This window comes from Ornithorhynchus anatinus, chromosome 3 (assembly GCF_004115215.2).
Source record: "Ornithorhynchus anatinus isolate Pmale09 chromosome 3, mOrnAna1.pri.v4, whole genome shotgun sequence".
In the NCBI taxonomy this organism is placed as follows: Eukaryota; Metazoa; Chordata; class Mammalia; order Monotremata; family Ornithorhynchidae; genus Ornithorhynchus; species Ornithorhynchus anatinus.
Genome location: NC_041730.1, coordinates 94,583,190 through 94,605,992, shown reverse-complemented (window position 1 = coordinate 94,605,992; position 22,803 = coordinate 94,583,190). Strand labels below are relative to the sequence as shown.

At 51.3% G+C, this 22,803-nt stretch overlaps 1 non-coding gene across 1 annotated transcript; it reads right to left on the bottom strand.

The window, feature by feature from the left end:
• Positions 1-14,894: 14,894 nt before the first annotated feature.
• Positions 14,895-15,032, bottom strand: LOC114810836. The gene has a single exon (XR_003758527.1). It is a non-coding gene; the product is annotated as a small nucleolar RNA SNORA7 (small nucleolar RNA).
• Positions 15,033-22,803: the final 7,771 nt, after the last annotated feature.

The window sequence follows — 22,803 nt, the reverse complement described above, 5'->3', positions numbered from 1 at the left end:
GTGCTCTGCACACGGAAAGCCCTCAGTAAATACGATTGATTGAATGAATGAATGAGAGAAGACTGAAGAAACTTAAGTTTCAGAAAAGTTAAGTGGCTTGCCCAAGGTAACACAGCAGGCAAGTGTCAAAGCTGGGATTAGAACACCAGTCTCCCAACTCTCAGCCTGGTGATCTTTCCACCCTTCTTCCCCTCAATACTCACCCAAATTCCTGGCAGGGCTGATTCAGGGCCCATTGTTTTGGTTGACACTTACGTTGGGAGAAGGGGTGTGGCCTCCTGGATAGAGCATGGGACTGGGCGTCAGAAGGACCTGGGTTCTAATCCTCACTCTGCCATTTGTCTTCTGTGTGACCTTGGGCAAGTCACTTTACTTCTCTGGGCCTAGTTACCTCATCTGTTACCTCATTACCTCATCATCATGAGAAGCAGCGTGGCTCAGTGGAAAGAGCCTGGGCTTTGGAGTCAGAGGTCATGGGTTCGAATCCTGGCTCGGCCACTTGTCAGCTGTGTGACTTTGGGCAAGTCACTTAACTTCTCGGTGCCTCAGTGACTTCATCTGTAAAATGGGGATTAAGACTGTGAGCCCCACGTGGGACAACCCGATTCCCCTCTGTCTACCCCAGCGCTTAGAACAGGGCTCGGCCCATAGTAAGCGCTTAACAAATACCAACATTATTATTATCTGTAAAATGGAGATTAAAACTGCATGAGCTCTAGGTGGGACATGGACTCTGTCCAACCTGATGACCTTGTATCGATCCCAGTGCTTAGTACAGTGTTTGGCACATAATAAGCAGTTAACAAATACTACGTTTATTATTATTATCCTTGAGGTTGCCAGTGGCAAGTTCATCCGTTGAGTCCAGACTTCTTTTCAATGCTTGAATTGGGCTCTGATTGTTCTATGTGGCACCTGCTTTCTGCCCCACCACCTGCCAAGATGGGAGCCTGTGTGTTCACCGGGAGCCATGTCAGATGATTTCCAGGTAGGTATCCTAGCACAGTCAAGAAGCAGCATGGCCTACTGGATAGAGCATGGTCCTAGGACTCAGAAGGACCTGGGTTCTAATCCTGTCTCTGCAACTTGTCTGCTCTGTGACAGTGGGCAAGTCACTTCACTTCTCTGGGCCTCCATGACCTCATCTGTAAAATGGGGGTTAGAGCGATGAGCCCCATGTGGGACAGGGACTGTGTCTTACCTGATTTACTTATATCCACCCCGGCGCTTTGTAAGGTATCTGGCACATAGCAAGTGCTTAACAAAAACCACAGTTGTTAGCATTACAGAGCTTTTACACTGGGAGCTCAGTGTCTGCTGGAAGGAGGGTGGTGCTCATTGCTTGGGTGACTGGATGAAGTTGGGGCCCAGCTATTGAAAGGGCTCTGGCCAGGAAAGACCCAGAAGGAAAGTAAGATTCCTGGAGAAAAGAGTAGGAAGCTCCAGGCAAGACTGCTCAGGGGCTGAGGTGAACAACGGGGAACCTCTTGAGCATGGTTGTGACACGATTGCTGCTGTGTGGCCAGAGTGGCTGCTCCGAGCGCAGAGTGGCTACAGCTGAGGGCAGAGTGGCTACTGGGAGGGCAGAGTGGCTACAGCTGAGGGCAGAGTGGCTGCTCGGAGCGCGGAGTGGCTACAGCTGAGGGCAGAGTGGCTACTGGGAGGGCAGAGTGGCTACAGCTGAGGGCAGAGTGGTTTCTGGAGGGCAGAGTGGCTGCTGAAAGGGCAGAGTAGGGGAGAGATATTGCAGGCCAGGCAGCTAGAGAAGCTGTAGGGGAGAGATCAATAGAGCTGGGACAGGAGGCAGAGATGAAGGATGGCAGCATTACAGATGGACAGTCATAAGTCGAGAGAGGAGATGGAGAGAGAGCTGAGAGGCCTCTTTGGCTCTGGGCCCAAGGCCAAGCCTTAGTGGTCTCGCCCCACACACTCCTCCATTGGTGACTTCTGCTCGCTCTCTATCCCTCCCACTATCAGTGCCAGTTGGCAGAGCCCAAGGAGAAGTGGTGATATGAAGGTGGGCTGAACTAAGAGCAGAGTCTACTGTTGGCTCCTGACCATTTCTTCTGTCTGGGTAAGTTTTGGGGGGCTCAGAGGATGTGGCAATTCATGGTCTAAAGGAAGCCCTAAAAGAATATGTCCAGAATAAGCAGCAGTAGGACCTAGTGGAAAGAGCACTGGGCCTGAGAGTCAGAAGACCTGGGTTCTAAGTCTGGCTCTGCCAATTGCACTGCCATTTTCTTGCTGTGTGGCCTTGGACAGGCCACTTAACTTCTCTGTGCTTCACTTTCCTCAACTGCAAAAGGGGGATTCAATATGTGTTCTCCCTCCGACTTAAGACTGTGACCCCCATGTATGACAGGGACTGTGTCCAACTGAATTAACTTGTACCTATCCCAGCACTTAGAACAGTGTTTGACACATAGTAAGTGCTTAACAAGTACCATAAAAAAACAGTCTGACAGATATCAGCCTCCATGGCCCACTCTCTCCACCCTCTACACCCGGAGACCCCTTCACTACCCTTTCTACTCCAATCTTGTGACTTCACTTGAACAGGGTTTCCAGCTCACCCTTACCTCTCCATTCTCACTACATCGGCCCGAGTTTGAGTCCTTATCACTGTGTTCCTGACGTGGCCTCCTCTCAGGTCTCCCTGCCTCCAGCCTCCTCTCCCTTCTTGTGACCTCTTGGGTCACAAGAGTGAGATTTACCTTCCCCTACATAGCACACACCATGGCCCTCCCTCCTGAAATTTTGGGCGCCTGGGCTTGGTCACCTGCCTTGGATCATCCTCTGTCTCCTCCCTTCTCAGACCCCACTTCCCCCCCTTCTCCTGCTCAGGCTTGGGGGAAGCCTGGCCAGACTTCTGGGGGCTACTCTTCTGTCCAACCACGGACTCGAGTCTCCAGAGTTTGTGAAATGTAAGATCTGAACTGGATTTCTGGACTATCCTTCAAACCTCTGTGACCATCCTGTTAAAGGAAACAGGAGGAGTAATGGCACGCATAAAGCATTCACAACCTGCCTAGAACTGGGTTAAATACAACATAAACAAGTTTGGCCCAGCCTCTGTCCCACGTGGGGCTCATCCATCAGTGGTATTTACTGAGCACTTACTAATTGCAGAGCCCTGTACTAAATGCTTGGGACAGTTCATGGCAACAGAGTTGGTAGACATATTCTCTGCTCATAAGGAACTTAAAGTCTTGAGGGTTCATAGATAGCCTAAGTTGGAGAGATCAGAAACCCCAAAAACGGTGACTCCCAGCAAGAAAGAGGATGAACCCCAAAGCTGTGCCAAGGAAGAGATCGTAGCTCCAGTCACTTGTGCAGCCCCGTTCACACTTTCTTGTCTCACCAGTTGCGGGCCGGGGCCCACCAGTGCCCATAGCACCGACAGCACACACGGAGGTTTGACAGAAGCAGTGTGGCTTAGTGGAAAGAGCACGGGTTTAGGAGTCAGCGGTCGTGGGTTCTAATGGTGGGTCCGCCACTTGTCAGCTGTGTGACTTTGGACAAGTCACTTAACTTCTCTGTGACTCAGTTACCTCCTCTGTAAAATGGGAGTTAAGGCTATGAGCCCCACGTGGGACAACCTGATTATCTTGTATCTACCCTAGTGCTTAAAACCGTGCTTGGCATATAATAAGCACTTAACAAATACTACTATTATTATTATTACCCATAACTGGCCACAGGCTGTTGTGGACAGGGGATGGGTCTACAACTCTTTTGCATTATACCCTTCCAAGCACTTAGTACAGTGTTCTGTGAAACAGTGTTTTGCCCACCATTGTCTTGTCTTATGCCCTCGAGCCATCTCTGACCCACAGTGGCGCCATGGACACATGTCTCCCAGAATAATAATGTTGGTATTTGTTAAGCGCTTACTATGTGCAGAGCACTGTTTTAAGCGCTGGGGGAGATACAGGGTAATCAGGTTGTCCCATGTGAGCCTCACAGTTAATCCCCATTTTACTGATGAGGTAACTGAGGCACAGAGAAGTTAAGAGACTTGCCCACAGTCACACAGCCGACAAGTGGCAGAGCAGGGAGTCGAACCCATGACCTCTGACTCCGAAGCCCAGGCTCTTTCCACTGAGCCACGCTGCTTCCAATGCTTCCAGAACACCCCACCTCCACCAGCAATACTTCTGGTAGTGTCTCCATAGAGTTTTCTTGGTAAAAATCCCGAAGTGGTTTACCATTGCCTCCTCTGCGCAGTAAACTCGAGTCTCCTCCCTTGACTCTCTCCCGTGCCACTGCTGCCCAGCATGGGTGAGTTTTGACTTGTAGCTGATTGCCTTCCTCTCACTAGCCACTGCCCACGCTAGGAATGGAATGTCTCCTGTAGTCAAGACAGAGTATTGAGAACTCTCCAGGTGTGACTCTGAGAAGGGGACTGCCCACCAAGACTCTTCAATAAATACGATTGATTGATTGATTGATCAGTGGGCCCCGCTATCTTGGCTGCCCGGTTTTGTTGCTGTTTTTCAGGATCCCTGCTGGGCCTGCTCCTAAAACTTCACCAGCGACACAACCCCAGCCAGTGAAGTCTGGACTGGAAGCAAGGACTCCTGATTCCTGGATCAGAACTCCTTCCTTGGGGCTGCCAGTGGGGCTAGATCCATAGGGCATCACGAGAAAATGCAAAGCAACAGAAAATTACAAACTCAGCCATTCAGAATGGCGATGGAAGCCAAGTAGCTAGACACCGGACTTGAAGTGGGCACACCTCAGGCTCCTTCCGACGTCAAACGACAGCAACTATCTGAATGGTCCAGTGAGGCCCAAGGTTGTATTCACAGTTTCTGAGTATCTCATGGCCTAAGCATGCAGCATGGCTCAGTGGAAAGAGCCTGGGCTTCGGAGTCAGAGGTCATGGGTTCGACTCCCGGCTCTGCCACTTGTCAACTGTGTGACTGTGGGCAAGTCACTTAACTTCTCTGTGCCTCAGTTACCTCATCTGTAAAATGGGGATTAACTGTGAGCCTCGTGTGGGACAACCTGATGACCCTGTATCTACCCCAGTGCTTAGAACAGTGCTCTGCACATAGTAAGCGCTTAACAAATACCACCAAATATCAACATTATTAAACAGGGACCTGATGACATCATAAGAGCTGGGATCACCTTGCCCCTTCCTACCTCTCCTCCCTTCTCTCTTTCTACCGCCCACCCCGCACGCTCCACTCCTCTGCCGCCCACCTCCTCACCGCCCCTCGGTCTCGCCTATCCCACCGTCGACCCCTGGGCCACGTCCTCCCGCGGTCCTGGAACGCCCTCCCTCCTCACCTCCGCCAAACTGATTCTCTTTCCCTCTTCAAAACCTTACTTAAAAATCACCTCCTCCAAGAGGCGTTCCCAGACTGAGCTCCTCTTCCCCCTCTACTCCCTCTGCCATCCCCCCTTTACCTCTCCGCAGCTAAAGCCTCATTTTCCCCTTTTCCCTCTGCTCCTCCACCTCTCCCTTCCCATCCCCACAGCACTGTACTCGTCCGCTCAACTGTATATATTTTCGTTACCCTATTTATTTTGTTAATGAATTGTACATCGCCTTGATTCTATTTAGTTGCCATTGTTTTTACGAGATGTTCTTCCCCTTGACGCTGTTTAGTGCCATTGTTCTCGTCTGTCCGTCTCCCCCGATTAGACTGTAAGCCCGTCAAACGGCAGGGACTGTCTCTATCTGTTGCCGACTTGTTCATCCCAAGCGCTTAGTACAGTGCTCTGCACATAGTAAGCGCTCAATAAATACTATTGAATGAATGAATGAATGAGTGGTGAGAGAGCAGGCATTCAGTTAGTCAGTTAGCTGTATTTATTGAGCACTTACTGTGTGTAGAGAGCTGAATTAAACACTTGGGAGAGCACAGTATAATGGTGCATTCAATTGCATTTATTGAGCTCTTACTGTTTGCAGAGCGCTGTACTAAGCACTTGGGAGAGCTCTGCACACAGTAAGTGCTCAATAAATGCGACTGAATGAATGAGAGCACAATATAACAAGAAAGAGACACATTCCCTACCCTCATCGAACTTACAGTCTAGAACAGGAGACAGATATTAATATAAATTCATCAGGTTTTAGGCTGGACAGGCTTGTTTTCAGTTGTTTTCCTACAGGAAGTTTTCTTGGATTAACCCTTGTATGTACCCCAGGGCTTAGTAAAGTGCTTGGCACATAGTAAGCTCTTAACAAATACCACTAAAAAAGAGAAATAATAATAATAATGGTATCTGTTAAGCACTTACTATGTGCCAAGCATTGTTCTAAGTGAGAGAGGGCCCTCCAACTGGAAGAGGGAAGATGGAATGGCAGTCTTACCATCTTCAATTAATCAGTCAACCAGTCATATTTATTGAGCGCTTACTGTGTGCAGAGCACTGTATTAGGTGCTTGGGAGAATAAAATGCAACAGAGTTGGTAGTCATGTGCCCTGCCCACAAGGAGTGTCCAGTCTTGACATCATCGTAATAATGGTATTTGTTAAGTGCTGTGTGCCAAACACTGTACTAAGCACTGGTGTGGATAGCAGCAAATCAGGTTGGACACAGTCCCTTCCCGCAAGTGGCTTGCAGTCTTAATCCCCATTTACAGAAGAGGTAACTGAGGCCCAGAGAAGTGAAGTGACTTGCCCAAGGTCACAGAGCAGACAAGTGGCAGAGTCAGGATTAGAACCCAGGACCTTCTGACTCCCAGGCCAGTGCTCTATCCACTACGTCACGCTGCTGCTTCTTCTCCAGTCTAGAGATCTTCTCCAGGTTTCCAGTACTGTCCTCTGCTGAGCCCATATAGCCATTTCTGTTATTTGTCCCTGGGAGATGCATTTTAAATCTAATTATATGGTCACAATTCCATCTTGCCTTCTCCAGTTGGAAGGCCCTCTCTCGCTTAGAACAGTGCTTGGCACATAGTAAGCGCTTAACAAATACCATTATTATTTCTCTTTTTTAATGGTATTTGTTAAGCGCTTACTATGTGCCAAGCACTTTACTAAGCCCTGGGGTACATACAAGATTGGACACTGTCCATATCCCACATGGGGCTCACAGTCTTGGACCCCATTTTACAGATGAGGTAACTGAAGCACAGAGTTCTCCAGTTGCAAGACCCCCTCTCGCTTAGAACAGTGCTTGGCACATAGCAAGCGCTTAACAAATACCATTATTATTTCTCTTTTTTAATGGTATTTGTTAAGCGCTTACTATGTGCCAAGCACTTTACTAAGCCCTGGGGTACGTACAAGATTGGACACTGTCCATATCCCACATGGGGCTCACAGTCTTAAACCCCATTTTACAGATGAGGTAACTGAAGCACAGAGAAGTGAAGCGACTTGCCCAAAGTCACACAGCAGACAAGTAACCGAGTCAGGATTAGAACCCAAATCCCTCTGACTCCTGGGCCCTTGCTCTACCCGTTAGGCCACATTTCTCTCTTTCTCCCCTCAGATTCCTCCTGTGCACCTAAGTACAGGCTTGGCCCTAACTAATCATCCAGGAGAGGATCATCTGCCCCAGGAGATTTCTTGCCCAGAGAGGGCACTTGATAGTCTCCGGGAGCAGGGCTGGAAGGGAGACTCTTCCAGGCCCTCACTCAGGGCTTAGATTCTCCGTGCCAAACCCATGCCTGCCGAGTCTCTGGTGCCATGGCCAAGAGAGAGCTGAAGTGTTGGGTTCTCCCCTCCTGCAAGGCTGTTGTTTGCTCAGCTTGACCGCGGTCATCTTCACGGTCATCAACCCGCTGACTCTGGAAAGACCATCTGCGTAGCCTCTGCTAAACCATTTGCTCAGCCAGTCAGGCAACAGAGATTTCCCCGCCACCGGCCAGCCCCACCTCTCTCAAGTTGGAGAGAACCGAGATGGAAACAGATAGGGGGGACCCAGCCTGGAGTCCCAGCCTCCCGGTGGATCAATCAACGGTATTTTTTTATGGTATTTGTTAAGCACTTACTATGTGTCAAACACTGGGGTAGGTTCAAGTTAATTAGATCAGACACAGTTCCTGTTCCATATGGGGCTCACAGAGTAAGTAGGAAGAAGAGGGAGAACTCTGGACACAGCACTTGGATAGTGCAATATAACGGAGTGGGTAGATGTAAGCCCTGCCTGCAAGGGGCTTGCAGTCTAGATGGGAGACAGATATTGAAATAAATTACAGTAAGGGAAAGTGGCAGAGTATCAGGATATGGACATAAGTGTTTTGGAGCCTGGGATGGGGGTGAGTGTAATAATAATAATAATGCTAAATATGGTATTTAAGTACTTATTATGTGCCAGGCACTGTTGTGGGTATAAGCAAATCGGGTTGCTCACCATCTCAATCCCTATTATGCAGATGAAAGCACAGAGAAGTGAAGTTACTTGCTCAAGGTCACAGAGCAGACAAATGGCGGAGCCGATATTAGAACCCACGACCTTCTGACTCCGAGGCCTGTGCTCTATCCGTCATGCTGCTTCTCTAAGTGCTTAAAGTGCTCAGTGCTCAAAGGGTCCAGACCCAAGAGCCTAGGTGAGTCATTCGTTTATTCAATCGTATTTATCGAGCACTTACTGTGTGCAGAGCACTGTACTAAGTGCTTGGGAGAGTACAATTCAACAATAAACAGACACATCCCCTGCCCACAGTGAGCTTACAGTCTAGAAGAGGGGGAGAGAGATATGAATATAAATAAATAAATGATAGATGTGTACATAAGTGTTGTGGGGCTGGGAGTGGGGGAAGAACAAAAGGAGCAAGTCAGGGTGATGCAGAAGGGAGTGGGAGAAGAGGAAAGGGGGACTTAATCAGGGAAGGCCTCTTGGAGGAGATGTACCTTCAATAAGGCTTTGAAGGGGGGAGAACAATTGTCCGTCAGATTTGAGGAAGGAGGGAGTCCCAGGCCAGAGGCAGGACGTGGTTGAGGAGTCGGCAGTGAGACAGGCGAGATCAAGGCATTCATTCATTCATTCATTCAATAGTATTTATTGAGCGCTTACTATGTGCAGAGCACTGTACTAAGCGCTTGGGATGAACAAGTCGGCAACAGATAGAGACAGTCCCTGCCGTTTGACGGGCTTACGGTCTAATCGGGGGAGACGGACAGACAAGAACAATGGCACTAAACAGCGTCAAGGGGAAGAACATCTCGTAAAAACAATGGCAACTAAATAGAATCAAGGCGATGTACAATTCATTAACAAAATAAATAGGGTAACGAAAATATATACAGTTGAGCGGACGAGTACAGTGCTGTGGGGATGGGAAGGGAGAGGTGGAGGAGCAGAGGGAAAAGGGGAAAATGAGGCTTTAGCTGCGGAGAGGTAAAGGGGGGATGGCAGAGGGAGTAGAGGGGGAAGAGGAGCTCAGTCTGGGAACGCCTCTTGGAGGAGGTGATTTTTAAGTAAGGTTTTGAAGAGGGAAAGAGAATCAGTTTGGCGGAGGTGAGGAGGGAGGGCGTTCCAGGACCGCGGGAGGACGTGACCCAGGGGTCGATGGCGGGATAGGCAAGACCGAGGGACGGCGAGGAGGTGGGCGGAAGGCACAGAGGGAAGGTTAACATTAGAGGAGCGAAGTGTGCGGGCTGGGTTGTAGTAATAATCATGTTGGTATTTGTTAAGCGCTTACTATGTGCAGAGCACTGTTCTAAGCGCTGGGGTAGATACAGGGTAATCAGGTTGTCCCACGTGGGGCACTCAGTCTTAATCCCCATTTTACAGATGAGGTCACTGAGGCACCGAGAAGTTAAGTGATCACGCAGCTGACAAGTGGCAGAGCCGGGATGTAGGAGAGGAGCAACATGAGGTAGGAGAGGGCAAGGTGTTGGACCGCTTTAAAACCTAGGGTGAGGAGTTTTTGTTTGATGAAGAGCTGGATGGGCAACCACTGAAGTTTCTTGAGGAGTTGGGGAACGTGTCCTGAACGTTTCTGTAGAAAAATGATTTGGGCAGCAGAGTGAAGATTGGACTGACGTAGGGGGAGACAGGAGGCTGGGAGGTCAGCAAGGAGGCTAATGCAGTAATCATCCTGAGTCATCTGATGATGATGGATCATCCTGAGTGATGCAGAGGGAAGCTGAGAAGCAGTGGGTTCTAGTGAGAAGCGGCATGGCCTAATGGCTAGAACACGGGCCTGGGAGCCAGAGAACCTGGGGTCTGATCCCAGCTCTGCCACTTATCTGCTGTGTGACCTGGGGCAAGTCACTTAACTTCTCTGTGGCTCAGTTACCTCATCGGTAAAATGGGGATTAAGACTTTGAGCCCCATGTGGGACATGGACTGTGTCCAACCTGATTACCTTGCATCTACCCTGGTGCTTAGTACAGTGCCTGGCACATAGTAAGTGCTTAAAAGAAACCATAAAAGAAAATGGGGAGGGTGATTAGGGTGGGGAAATCTCCGTGTGTCTGTGTCCCTTTCCCAGCTGGGACCCTGGCCCCGTTCAGCTGGGTGGGGCGACAGAGGGATGGATGCCCCCAGGGACAGGTTGGCCAGTCAGAGGTCTCCCCCCAGTAGGCAGAGGCCCAGAGAGCTCACTGTGGACGGAGAATGTATCTGTTTGTTGTTATATTATAATTTCCCAAGTGCTTAGTATAGTGCTTTGCACGGAGTAAGCGCTCAATAAAAACAATTGAATGAATGAATGGAAAAGAGCAAGGAGATAGTCGAGCTTCTCCAGGTCACCTTGAGAATCAGTGTGGCCCAATGGAAAGACCATGGACCTGGGAGTCAGAAATCCTGGGTTCTAATCTTGACTCCGTCACTCGTCTGCTGTGTGAGCTTGAGCAAGTCTCTTCACTTCTTTGTGCCTCAGTTACCTCATCTGTAAAATGGGGACTAAGACTGAGCCCTATGTGGGACAGGGACTGTTTCCAACCCAATTAGCTTGTATCCACCCCAAGTACAGTGCCTGGCACATCGAGTGGATTTAACTACCACCAAATTATTATTATCATCTGCAAGAGGAAAGCAGAGGAGAGGGTTCCGAACCTGCTTAGAAATTTGGGGAAGGAGCTGGTGGGGCATGTAACTGGGTCCCGTTGTCTCCAACCCAATACATGATGGCTCAGTGGAAAGAGCCTGGGCTTGGGAGTCAGAGGTCATGGATTCGAATTCCCGATCTGCCACTTGTCAGCTGTGTGACTGTAGGCAAGTCACTTCACTTCTCGGTGCCTCAGTTACCCCATCTGTAAAATGGGGATTAACTGTGAGTCTCACGTGGGACAACCCGATTACCCTGTATCTCCCCCAGTGCTTAGAACAGTGCTCTGCACCTAGTAAGCGCTTAACAAATACCAACATTATTATTATTATTATGATCGGGGAGGGACCTGGAGCCCGCAGTGGGAAACCCTATGCCAGGGACTAGCTCTACCTCATTTTTCCCATCTGCCAAATGGGCCCTCCCCCTAGGGCCTGTGGGGTGGGGGGTGGGGGCAAGACCAGGACCGGGGATCAAGGCCATGATGGTGCATTGCGGGCGCTGACTCCAGAAGAAGCCATGGCAGCTTCACAAGGTCAGGGACTGGCGTCAAGCCTGCAAGGCCGCTCATCGACCTCCAGCATTCCAGCTTCTCTCTCTGGATGGCAGCCAGTATATGGGGTGGAGCAAAACCACTGGCTGGCACTCAGGCTAATGCATGAATCCCCCTCTCCCCCAGACAGGCCAGTTCTAAGCTTATTGGCACTGCCCCAAGTGGCCCAAAGAATGGACAGAATACTGTCAGTAATGGGACCCCAGTGGGAAGTGGCGGAGTCAGGATTAGAACCCAGATCCTTCTGACTCCTAGGCCTATCCTCTGTCCACTAGGCTACACTGCTTTGTTGAGTGCTTACTGTGTGCAGAGCTGATCAATTAACCAATCCATCAATTGATGGTATTTATTGAATGCCTACCGTGTGCAGAGCACTGTACTAAGCATTTGGGAGAGTCCAATATAACATGTTCCCTACCCACAAGGAGTTTACAGTCTAGAAGGGGAGACAGATATTATTATAATAAATAATTCAAGGTGCTGATTCACAGCCCCCCTCACTTCCAACCTCATGGTGCAACTTTTCCTGCAAAGAAACCAGGAAGCTGGGACCCAGGGGGCATCTCCCCCTCTAATAATAATGATGGTATTTGTTAAGCGCTTACTATGTGCCAAGCACTGTTCTAAGCACTGGGATAGTTACAAGGTAATCAGGTTGTCCCACAAGGGGCTCACAGTCTTCATCCCCATTTTACAGATGAGGTTACTGAGGCATAGAGAAGTGAAGTGACTTGCCCAAAGTCACACAGCTGACAAGTGGCATAGCCGGGATTAGAACCCACGACCTCCAAGGGCCAGTGTGGCGGGGGTGAGGGCCTTGAGTCAGCGATGACGGCTCCCGGGCCCTGTAGAGCTCCAGAAGGCAGACTCCACCCTGACCCAGGGAGAACTGAGCCAACCAAGCAGTGGCTTCCTCCCTAGGGGCCATCCTGACTGCATGGCTCAGGTTGGGACCTGTCCTCTGATCCCAAGAATCGTGGCCACTCTGTGCTCGTTGGCCATCTCGGCTGTCTTCCTGCCCTCTGCCCCCCAGGGCTGTGGCTACGCTGCTCTCCATGGCCCCCACGGCCTTCTCCCTCCCATCTACCTCAATCTCGTCTCTCTCTTAGCCGACCTCTCACTTACATAATGATAATAATAATGTTGGTATTTGTTAAGCGCTTACTATGTGCAGAGCACTGTTCTAAGTGCTGTGGTAGACACAGGGGAATCAGGTTGTCCCACATGAGGCTCACAGTCTTAATCCCCATTTTACAGATGAGGTAACTGAGGCCCAGAGAAGTGAAGTGACTTGCCCACAGTCCCACAGCTGACAAGTGGCAGAGCCGGGATTCGAACTCATGACCGCTGACTCCAAAACCTGGGCTCTTTCCACTGAGTCACATCCTACCTCTGGCCTGGAATGCACTCCCTACTCATATCAGACAGATATTGCTCTCCCCCACTTCATAGTCTTATTGAAGACAAATCAGCTCCTCCAAGAGGCCCTCCCTGACTAAACCCTCCTCTCCTCTTTTCCCACTCCCTTCCGCATCACTCCTACTTGCTCCTTTATTCATCCTCCCACCCATCCCCACAGCACTTATGTATATACTTGTAATCTATTTATTTATTCATTTATTTCTCCACTGATTTATTTATTTATATTAATGTCCATATCCCCCTCTAGACTGTGAGCTCGTTGTGGGCAGGAAGGTGTCTATTTGTTGTTATATTGTACTCTCCCAAGTACTTAGTACAGTGCTTTGCAAACAGTAAGCACTCAATAAATACAACTGAATGAATGAATCTAAGCCCCGGGGGTGAGGTCACTCCATGCTCCCTGGCCCCCTTGCCCATCTCCCTTCATACAGTTTATTCAATCCTATTTATTGAGCGCTTACCGTCTGCAGAGCACTGTACTAAGTACTTGGGAGAGTTCAAAATAACAATAAACAGACATTCCCTGCCCACAACGAGTTTACAGTCTAGAGATAATAATAACTGTGGTATCGGTTAAGCACTTTCTATACGCCAGGCAATGTGGATACAAGTTTAACAGGTTGCACACAGTCCCTGTCCCACAGCGGGCTCACCATCTCAATCCTCATTTTACAGATGAGGTCACTGAGGCACAGAGAAGCGAAGTGACTGCCCAAGGTCACACAGCAGAAAATATGGAGGAGCCTGGATTAGAATTTATGACTTTCTAACTCCCAGGCCCAGGCTCTATCCACTAGGCCACGCTGTCTTGATGAGGGTGTGGCCACTCTGCGCTCCCTGGCAACCTCAGCCTTCTCCCTGCTTTCTGCCCCCCAGGGGTGTGGCCACTCCGCATCCCCTGAGTCCCAGGGCCTTTTCCCCACCATCTGCCCTGCCAACCAAGGCTCAAGCCTCTCAATCAAAGTGCCACCTCTTCCCTAGCCTGGTTTCTGTGCCAACAGGCAGGATCCCCTCAGGGGGCTGGGCTGGCTCTGGCCCAGGCGCCACAGGGAGGTAGAGTGAGAGTGGGGCCACTGGGACCCCAACTCAGGGTACGGTCGCTGGAGGGTCCCATCTCTGGCTACTTCTGCCCTGCTTTGGGCCCATCTGGCCTGATCGGGAGTGACCCGGGATGACAACAGAAGCAGCAGCACAGTGCCCGTGGCTGAGAACGATGTTTACAGGCAGGATGAATAAAAATGACTCACTTTCAAGCTTTACCTCGTCAGGCCCAAAGAGGCGGAGAGCAGGCTTGGGAGGTGGGAGGAGGATACAGGGAGGTGGGAGGGGCTGCTGACATGGGGACAACAGACGAGACTCCGGGCAGATTCTCTTTGTGAAACCTGTTCTGGGCAAAAAGCGGATCAATCCTCCCACCCTCTGGCCCCCTCATATGGGCACGGGCACCCCTGGCCTGGCTGCTGCTGGCTGCCCTGAAGTTGGAGGTGTGGGGCCGGGTCAAGGGGGACCTGGCCTGGGTAGGAGGTGGCGGGGTGGTGGTTGGAAGAGGGTTGGGTGGAGCCATGGACAATCAATTGTATTTATTAAGTGCATACTGTGTGCAGAACACTGTACTGAGCTCTTAGGAGAGTACAATATAATAGACTTGGTAGACACATTCCCAGCCCACAAGGAGCTTAGATGGGGACGGAAAAAAGCAGGTGACCAGGACAGAAGTGCCAGGCACTTGTCTTGTCTCGTCTTGTGCCGTCGAGTCGTCTCCAACCCATAGCGATGCCATGGACACCTCTTTCCCGGAAGGCCCCACCTCCATCTGCAAACTTTCTGGTAGTGGATCCAGAGAGTTTTCTTGGTAAAAATCTGGAAGTGGTTTACCACTGCCTCCTTCCGCGCAGTAAACCTGAGTCTCCGGCCTCGACTCTCTCCAGTGCCACCCAGCACGGGTGAGTTTTGACTTGTAGCAGATTGCCTGCCACTGGCTAGCCACTGGCCAAGCTAGGAATGGAATGAGTAGGCCTCTGCTTGACTCTCCCTCCCATAGTCGAGACTGGTAGAGGACTGGAAACTCTCCAGGTGCCACCCTGAGAGGGAAAAAGTACTTAAATGGGCCTCATTAGGGAAAGTGGACAGGGTAGAGTTAGGGTTAAGGTTTGCTCCTTAGGGGATGAGGATCCTCTTCAGGGAAAATTGCAGCCCAGGAAGAGGCAAGGGGCTGGTCCAGCAACACACAGTGGGAAACAGCTTGGCCTAGAGAAAAGAGCATGATCCTGGGAATCAGGAGACCTGGCTTCTAATCCTAGCTCTGCCGCTTTTTTCATTTTTTATTTGTTTAGTGCTTACTATATGCCAGGCACTGTGCTAAGCACCGAGGTAGACACAAGATAATCGGACTGGACACCGTCCCTGTCCCACATAGATATCACAGGCTTAATCCTCACTGTACAGATGAGGGAACTGAGGGCCAGAGAAATTGACTTGTCCAAGGTCTTACAGCAGACAAGCAGGGGAACTGGGATTAGAACCCAGGTCCTCTGACTCCCATGCTTATGCTCTTCCCACTCCCTGTGCTTCTTGTACCTTCCGCTTTAAATGAGGAGGGGCTGGGGAAGCGGCTATGACAGTGCCCCCCCCCCCCCCCAGGGATTCCCCCTTCTATTACCCTGGAGTGGTCTCTACTGGTATTTATGACCATCCAGATTTCCAGACACAACAGTCCAGGTTTTATGGACTTTGTGTGAATTTAGGGATATTGGCAAAGCTATTGGGGGCAGGAGGCAATGGTAGGAAACCTCCCTGCCCCCACCCCAAGTCTTGCAAGGAGATAACAGGGAATTATCTTCCTGCAGGTACAGGGATAGGAGACAGATCCTGGAACTCTGCTCCTTTAGCCCCAGTGCCTTACTGCACTTATTGGATTGATCGCTACCTTATTAATAAAGGTACTTGTTAAGTGCTTTCCAGGTGCCAAACACTATTCTAAGCACTGGGGTAGATACAAGTTAATCAGGTTAAATTGCCTTTTCTGTTCTTTTTTATTGTTTTTTATTTTTTTATGTGTCTGTCACCAACCTCCTCTCCCACCTTTATTCTGTGCTTGGGGGTCCCTTGGGGTCCAAGGGTCGTCTGGTTCTTATCATGGATTTTATTCCTGGTATTAAGTACAGAGCTTTGGATGTGGTAGGCCCTTAATAAATACTACTGAATGAATGGGGAGGTGGGGGAAGGGGATGGGGGCCCATATTCCAGGGCCCCTATTTCCGCTGCCATCATGGAGACTCATTGCTGGATTCCTCCCCCTTCTCCTCTTCCTCTTCCTCCACCACCTTTTCTTCCCACTTTCTACCCCCCCCCCCAATCCTCTTTCAGCTACCCCAGCCAGAAACAGTTACCTGGGACCCTGGGTCTGGTCCAGGTGCCTTCAAAAAGGAGGCCAAAGTCCCATTGACCATTGAGGAGCCCAGCAGGGAGCTAGTGGGTGGATGGTGTGGGTGGTAATCTGGGGTTTGGAATCACAAGCGGAAGCGGGGCCGGAAGCACATTCCTAGCCCTCCTGCACCCAGGGGCCTAAGGGTCTCAATCAATCAAGTCCCCCCTTTCCCTCTGCTCCCCCTTCCCGCCCCCCCACCCTCCGCTCCTCCCCCTTCCCCTCCCTTCAGCACTGTGCTCATCTGTATATATTATTTATTATCCTATTGATTTTCTTAATGAGGTGTACATCCCCTTGATTCTATTTATCTTGATGCTGTTGTCTTTTGTTTTGTTCTGCCGTCTGTCTCCCCCGTTTAGACAGTGAGCCCGTCACTGGGCAGGGATTGTCTCTATCTGTTGCCGAACTGTACATTCCAAGCACTTAGTACAGTGCTCTGAACATAGTAAGTGCTCAACAAATACTATCAAATGAATGAGTTGTAGTTTTTGAACACATGCTATGTACAGAGCACTGTATTAAGCACGTGGAAGAGTATGATGCAACAGAAATAGCAGACATGTTCCCGACCATCTCCTTCTTGGGCCACCTGACACTGACCAGTTTCAGCCCTTAAGCCCCCAAGCCCACTGTTAGAGAAGCAGCGTGGCTCAGTGGAAAGAGCCCGGGCTTGGGAGTCAGAAGTCATGGGTTCAAATCCCAACTCCGCTACTTGTTATCTGTGACTGTGGGGAAGTCACTTTACTTCTCTGAGCCTCAGTTCCCTCATCTGTAAAATGGGGATAAGATTGTGAGCCTCACGTGGGACAACCTGATTACCCTGTATCTACCCCAGTGCTTAGAACAGTGCTCTGCACATAGTATGCGCTTAATAAATGCCAACATTATTATTGTAGCAGCGGATGTGGAGAGGGTCACCGGGGGACCACCTCAGCCTCAGTCTCCATCCTGGGACAGTTACGCCACCAATGCAACAGCTGCAGCAACGACAGTTTTCAGCCCCTCAGTTTCCCTCTCCTGCCCTCCCTTGGGGAAGCAGTTCCTTCCGGTCGTTGTCCAGCCTTTGCCTCTCTGCAGCTCCACCCACTACCTGGAGAAGAGCCACCCAGGTCGAGGGGCCTGGAAGGGGAATGGCCTAGAGGTTAGAACCCTGGTAGGTAACTGGGGAGGAAGATTAAAATTGACTACTATCTTGCTATCAAATTGATTGCCTCCTCTGTCCTCAAATTAGGGTTTGTAATTCCTTGGCTTTCAGAAGAAATGACACCTGAAATAGTTAACCGCTGTATTTTTGTCCCAGTGGAATGAATGGATTTCATACTGCGGATGCTAAGTCTTTGGGGACAGGGCCCAAAAGGTACAATATCCAACAACCCCCCACCAAGAAATTGTCCCCATCCTGGTGCCGCTGATCAGCCTGAGGCTTTTGACCTCCCCCAACCTGGAATCTTAAAGCTTGTCCCTCCCCACAACCTATTTCCCACCCTCCCTACCACCTGGGAGCAGAGAAAGCTGTAGAGCTCCTGGGAGTGGAGAGCCGTGGACACGTCGAGGCTTGGGACACGCCCAGGAGTACTGCCCACTGCTTTATGCCCTCTGCCCCCTGTCCCCTGCCTGGAATCCTATCTGTACCCCAAGCAGGGAAGCACATCTTGCTTGGCACTAGGGAGTTAGCTGGGAGAGGGGCCCACAGCCACCCAGGAGTGTCCTCAAAGCTGGAATCTGACCCACAACTATCTCCTTACATTGGACCACCGGAGCCTCCCGTGTAGGAGAGAGCCCCTCCCCAACTCCCTACTTCACCAGGACTCCTATCAGCCCCTTCTTCTCCGATCTGGTGGGCGAAGAAGCAGTGGCAGTGTGAGACATTCCCAAATTGCAGACCGTTGCCTAGGCTGTGGTGCCACAGGGACTGTGACTATGTCCGTGGCTGTGATTTTTGGACTCTGAGCCACAGGGAGTCCAAAACTCTGCTTCTCTAACCCCAGTTCACTATCCTCTTGTGCTACATACTGTTTCCTCTCTATTTTATGTCGTTTATGTGTTTTTATTGTTTCATCAATCCTTATGCGCCTGTTGCACTTTCCCCCAACCTTTCCCTTCTTTATTCTTAGATTGCGAGTCCCTTAATGGCCTGGGGCCACGTTTTACTTTTGTGTTTTCCTTCTGGAGCTTTCTACAGTGCTCTGCACAAAGTAAGTGATTAATAAATGCCACGGTGAGTGCTACTCTTCAGCCTCACCTAGTAGCTCTGGGCTGGAAGTGAAGCATTTTTGAACCCCATTACTGGAGACTAAAGCCTCATCTGGCCCCAGCTTGATCCTTACTAAAGCCCCATCCAACCCCAGCCCAGTCTTTACTAAAAGCCCCTTCTAACCCCAGCCTAGTTCTCACTAAAGCCACAACCAGTCCCAGCCTGCTCTTTACTAAAGCCCCATCTGGCCCAGACCTGATCCTCACTGAAAAAGCCTGGGTTTGGGAGTCAAAGGACGTAGGTTCTAATCCCAGCTCCACCACTTGTCTGTTGTGTGACCTTGTGCAAGCCACTTAACTTCTCTGTGCCCCAGTTACCTCATCTGTAAAATGGAGATTAAGACTGTGAGCCCCCACGTGGGACAACCTGATTATCTTGTACCTACTCTGATGCTTAGAACAGTGCTTGATGCAAAATAAGCAGTTAACAAATACCATCATTATTGTTAAAAGACCCATCCGGTCCCAGCCTGGTCCGGGCAGGGAATGTGTCTGTTTGCTGTTATGTCTTAACGACGATGATGATGGTATATGTTAAGCGCTTACTATGTGCCAAACACTCTTCTAAGCTCTGGTGTAGATACAAGGTAATCAGGTTGTCCCATGTGGGACTCACAGTCTTTATCCCCATTTTACAGATGAGGCACAGAGAAGTTAAGTGACTTGCCCAAAGTCATACAGTTGACAAGTGGTGGAGCTGGGTTTAGAACCCATGACCTCTGACTCCCAAGCCCGTGCTCTTTCCACACTGCCTCTCATTGTACTATTATACCCTCCCAAGCATTTGGTACAGTCCTTTGCACACAGTTAGTGCTTAATAAACACTAATGACTGACTTACTAAAGCCCCATCCGACCCCAGCATGGTCCTGGCCTCCCCAGATTTCACCCAGAACCGAAGATTGCAATCTCTGCTCCCCGTTGCCGTGGCTGCCCCGGCCTCTGGCCTGTAGCCCGGCCTGCTTCCAGAACCAAAGAGCCACATGGGCCCGGAAGCAAGGGCTGCTGGGGAGCAGACAGGCTCCAGAGTGGAAAACCCTGGGTGCCTCAGTCTGCTGGCCTCTCTTGGGAAGGAATCGATAATGGGTATTTGACTGGGGAAGGGAGGGGGTCATCTCATCCATCCTCCTGTCTCCGTGCAGAATATTCTGTGTGTGTGCATGTGCCTGTATGTGTGTGCGTGTGTTGGGTGTACTTTGTGTGTATGTCTGCATGTGTACACTAGTGGGGGAGTCTGTGGGTGAAAAACAGTCATCAAGATAGCTAGCTCTCAGGCTGGGCGGAAGAAAAGCCCCCACAGGAAATGCAGGGTGCCCCTGTCTCCGGGGAAATGAGTATTTACAAGCAGGAAGTTTGTATTGAGCCTTCTGCCGGCAGCTTCCCCCGATCCCTTCCCCGATGTGAGCCGCAGCTGCTCAAGGGCCTTCCGGGCTTCCTGGAGAGGACCCACCAGCCTGCAGACTTCTCTGTGGGAAACCCGACCGGAAGCCCCCCTCCTCCCCCACAGCCCGCACCCTCTCCACCCTGGGGATGGATCAGTTTCTGCTAAGGGGAAAGGGTTCCCCAATGCAGGGCAGAGCATGGGCCCTGGGTAGGGGGCCCAATCCAGGGTTGTGGGAGGGGTGAGGGAGGCCCAGTGCAGCCCCAGTGACAAATACTACTACTACTACTAATAACGGTATTTGTTAGGTGCTTACTATGTGCCAAGCACTGTTCTAAGCGCTGGGGTAGATATGAGCTAATCAGGTTGTCCCACTTGGGGCTCACAGTATTAATTCTCATTTTACAGGTAAGGTAACTGAGGCACAGAGATGTTAAGTGACTTGTCCGAGGTTACACAGAGGACAAGTGGCGGAACCGGGATTAGAACCCATGTCCTCTGACCCCCAAGCCCGTGCTCTTGCCACTAGGCCATGCTGACAAATGTGAACCTCAGGCCAGTACTGCTTCTCCAAGGAGCAGGGTTTAGGGGCAGGGATGTGTTTTTTTGGATCTTCCTGGTGTAGATGTCTTCTTGTTCCACTTGAGGAGCCCCGGGTTGTTCGGAACAGCTTCTGGCAGGCTGTTTCTGTGTCTCCCAAATCTGGCTCCTGGACCCCTTTCCCCCAGTTCCCCACCCCATTTCCACCCTGGCTGGTCTCCCGGGCATTGCAGCATGGTCTTAGTGTCTGCTGGATGGCGGGAGGAAGAGAGGGAGGGGTACCAGGGCAGGGCGTGCCCGGGAAGGGGTGTCGGGGGAGGGAGTGCCAGGAAGGGAATGCCGGGGGCGGTAGTGCCAGTCAGTGCCAGGTTTGCCAGGGAGCGCTTTTGGGGAGGGGCAGGCGCCCAGCTCACCCTGTTCCTCCAGCCCTGGATTCATCACTGCTACACAGAAGCAGCCGATTGGGGCTTCCAGCACAGGGCTCGGTTCTGCCGTCCCTTGCGCTCTCTCCCGTGACCCAGTCGGCAGCGATAGACCCTGAGCCATTTGAACCCGAAGGAAAAGCGCTGTACTGTGCCCTGCTGTGAGCCAAGACGGGGAGCCGACGATCCTGGCCCTCACATAGCCATTCCCAGGGTTTGGGCTGCTCCTTCCTGGGCTCCGAATGGAACACCCTGGGTGCTCATTTTAGCCATCTCCGTCGTGCCTCACAAGCTGCTTCCTCGAGCGGCACAAGGGCCCCAAGCCACTTTGCTGTGGACACTGCAGCATGTTGCCCTGGTAGAGACGAGACGAAGCCAGGAGGGCAGGCAAGACCTGTTCGATGCCAGTACAGATAGGGGTGAGAGACTGGTTGATGCGGCCTTTCGCTCCACCTAATGGATAGAGCTCAGACCTGGGACTCAGAAGGTCATGGGTTCTAATCCTGGCTCTGCCACTTGTCCACTGTGTGACCTTGGGAAAGTCACTTCGCTTCTTTGAGCCTCTGTGACCTCATCTGTAAAATGGGGATTGAGACTGTGAGCCCCATGTGGAACAGGGACTGTGTCCAACCTGATTACCTTGTATCTACCCCAGCCCTTAGAACAGTGTTTGGCACACAGTACAAGTACCATAATTATCATTGTTATTATTATTATTGTTCAGGAGAGGATGAGGTCAACCCCCCGGGTGCTCAGTCCTGTGGGGTCTGCCCTCTTGCCTTCTGACACCCTCCCCTCTGCCCATCCCTCATCACGGACCGGTGGCCAAGGGAGCCCAGAGCAGGGTCAACGGCAGGAGCAGCGGACCAAGGGCATAATGGACCTGTGGCCGCAGGAGATGGGAGCAGGATGCATGGTGAGAGCGACAGCCTAAGGGCATCATGGATCTGTGGCCACAGAAGCCCAGAACAGGACGCCCAGTGGAAGCAACGGGCCAAGGGCATCGAAGTTAGCCACTGTCTGGATACGCAAGAGCCCGGAGGAGCCACGAGGTGCTCATGATCTGGGTTTGTCTTTTCTCTATTTATCCTCACAGTGTCCCCAGGGGCCAGAGGAGCCACGAGACTCCCTCTTCCAGCCTCACTCCCCCCACCTCTTTTCACAGAGAGGTTCAGCCAGGCCCTCAGCCCCTCGCAGCGAGGAAGGATTTTGATGTGTGGCAGGCCCGGGGCCTGGAGCTGCAGCCCCTCAGCTCTGCGAACCCGGGGCTCGGCCTCGGCTCCGGCAGGTGGACGCTGAGCACCTGCCCCGTCCGGAGCCCTCATCCGCGTTATCCTTCCTGAGCAGAAGAGGAAGCCAAGAATCAGGAGGCTGAGTCACCGGGGCCTCCCCTGCCCACGGGCACTGCCGGCGCAGAGTGACAGAGTGGCAGCTGGGCCTGCCAGCTGGGCTCCTGCCTGCGCAGACTCTGCAGCTCTGGACCCCGGACAGGGCCTGGCAGACCCACCCAGCCACAACAGGGACACGGTCTGCTCCTCCGGTCTCCCTCAGTTGCGGCTCTCCCTGCTTTCCCTCTTCCCTTCCTACTGGGTATAGATTGGCTCCCTGGGGGGCGAGGAGTGTGTATGTGTGTGTGTTGGAGGGGGGAGAGAGACAGAGAGAGACAGAGGGAGAGAGAAAAACAAAGACAGGCAGAAAGGAAAGAGGCGAGAGTAGAGAGAACGAAAGGGAGAAGGGGTGACAAAGTCACACAAAGGAAGAGAGAGACAGAGCGGAAAGGGGAAGGACAGAGAGAAAGAAAGGGAGAAAGAAACAGAGAGAGAGAGACAGCGGAGGCCCA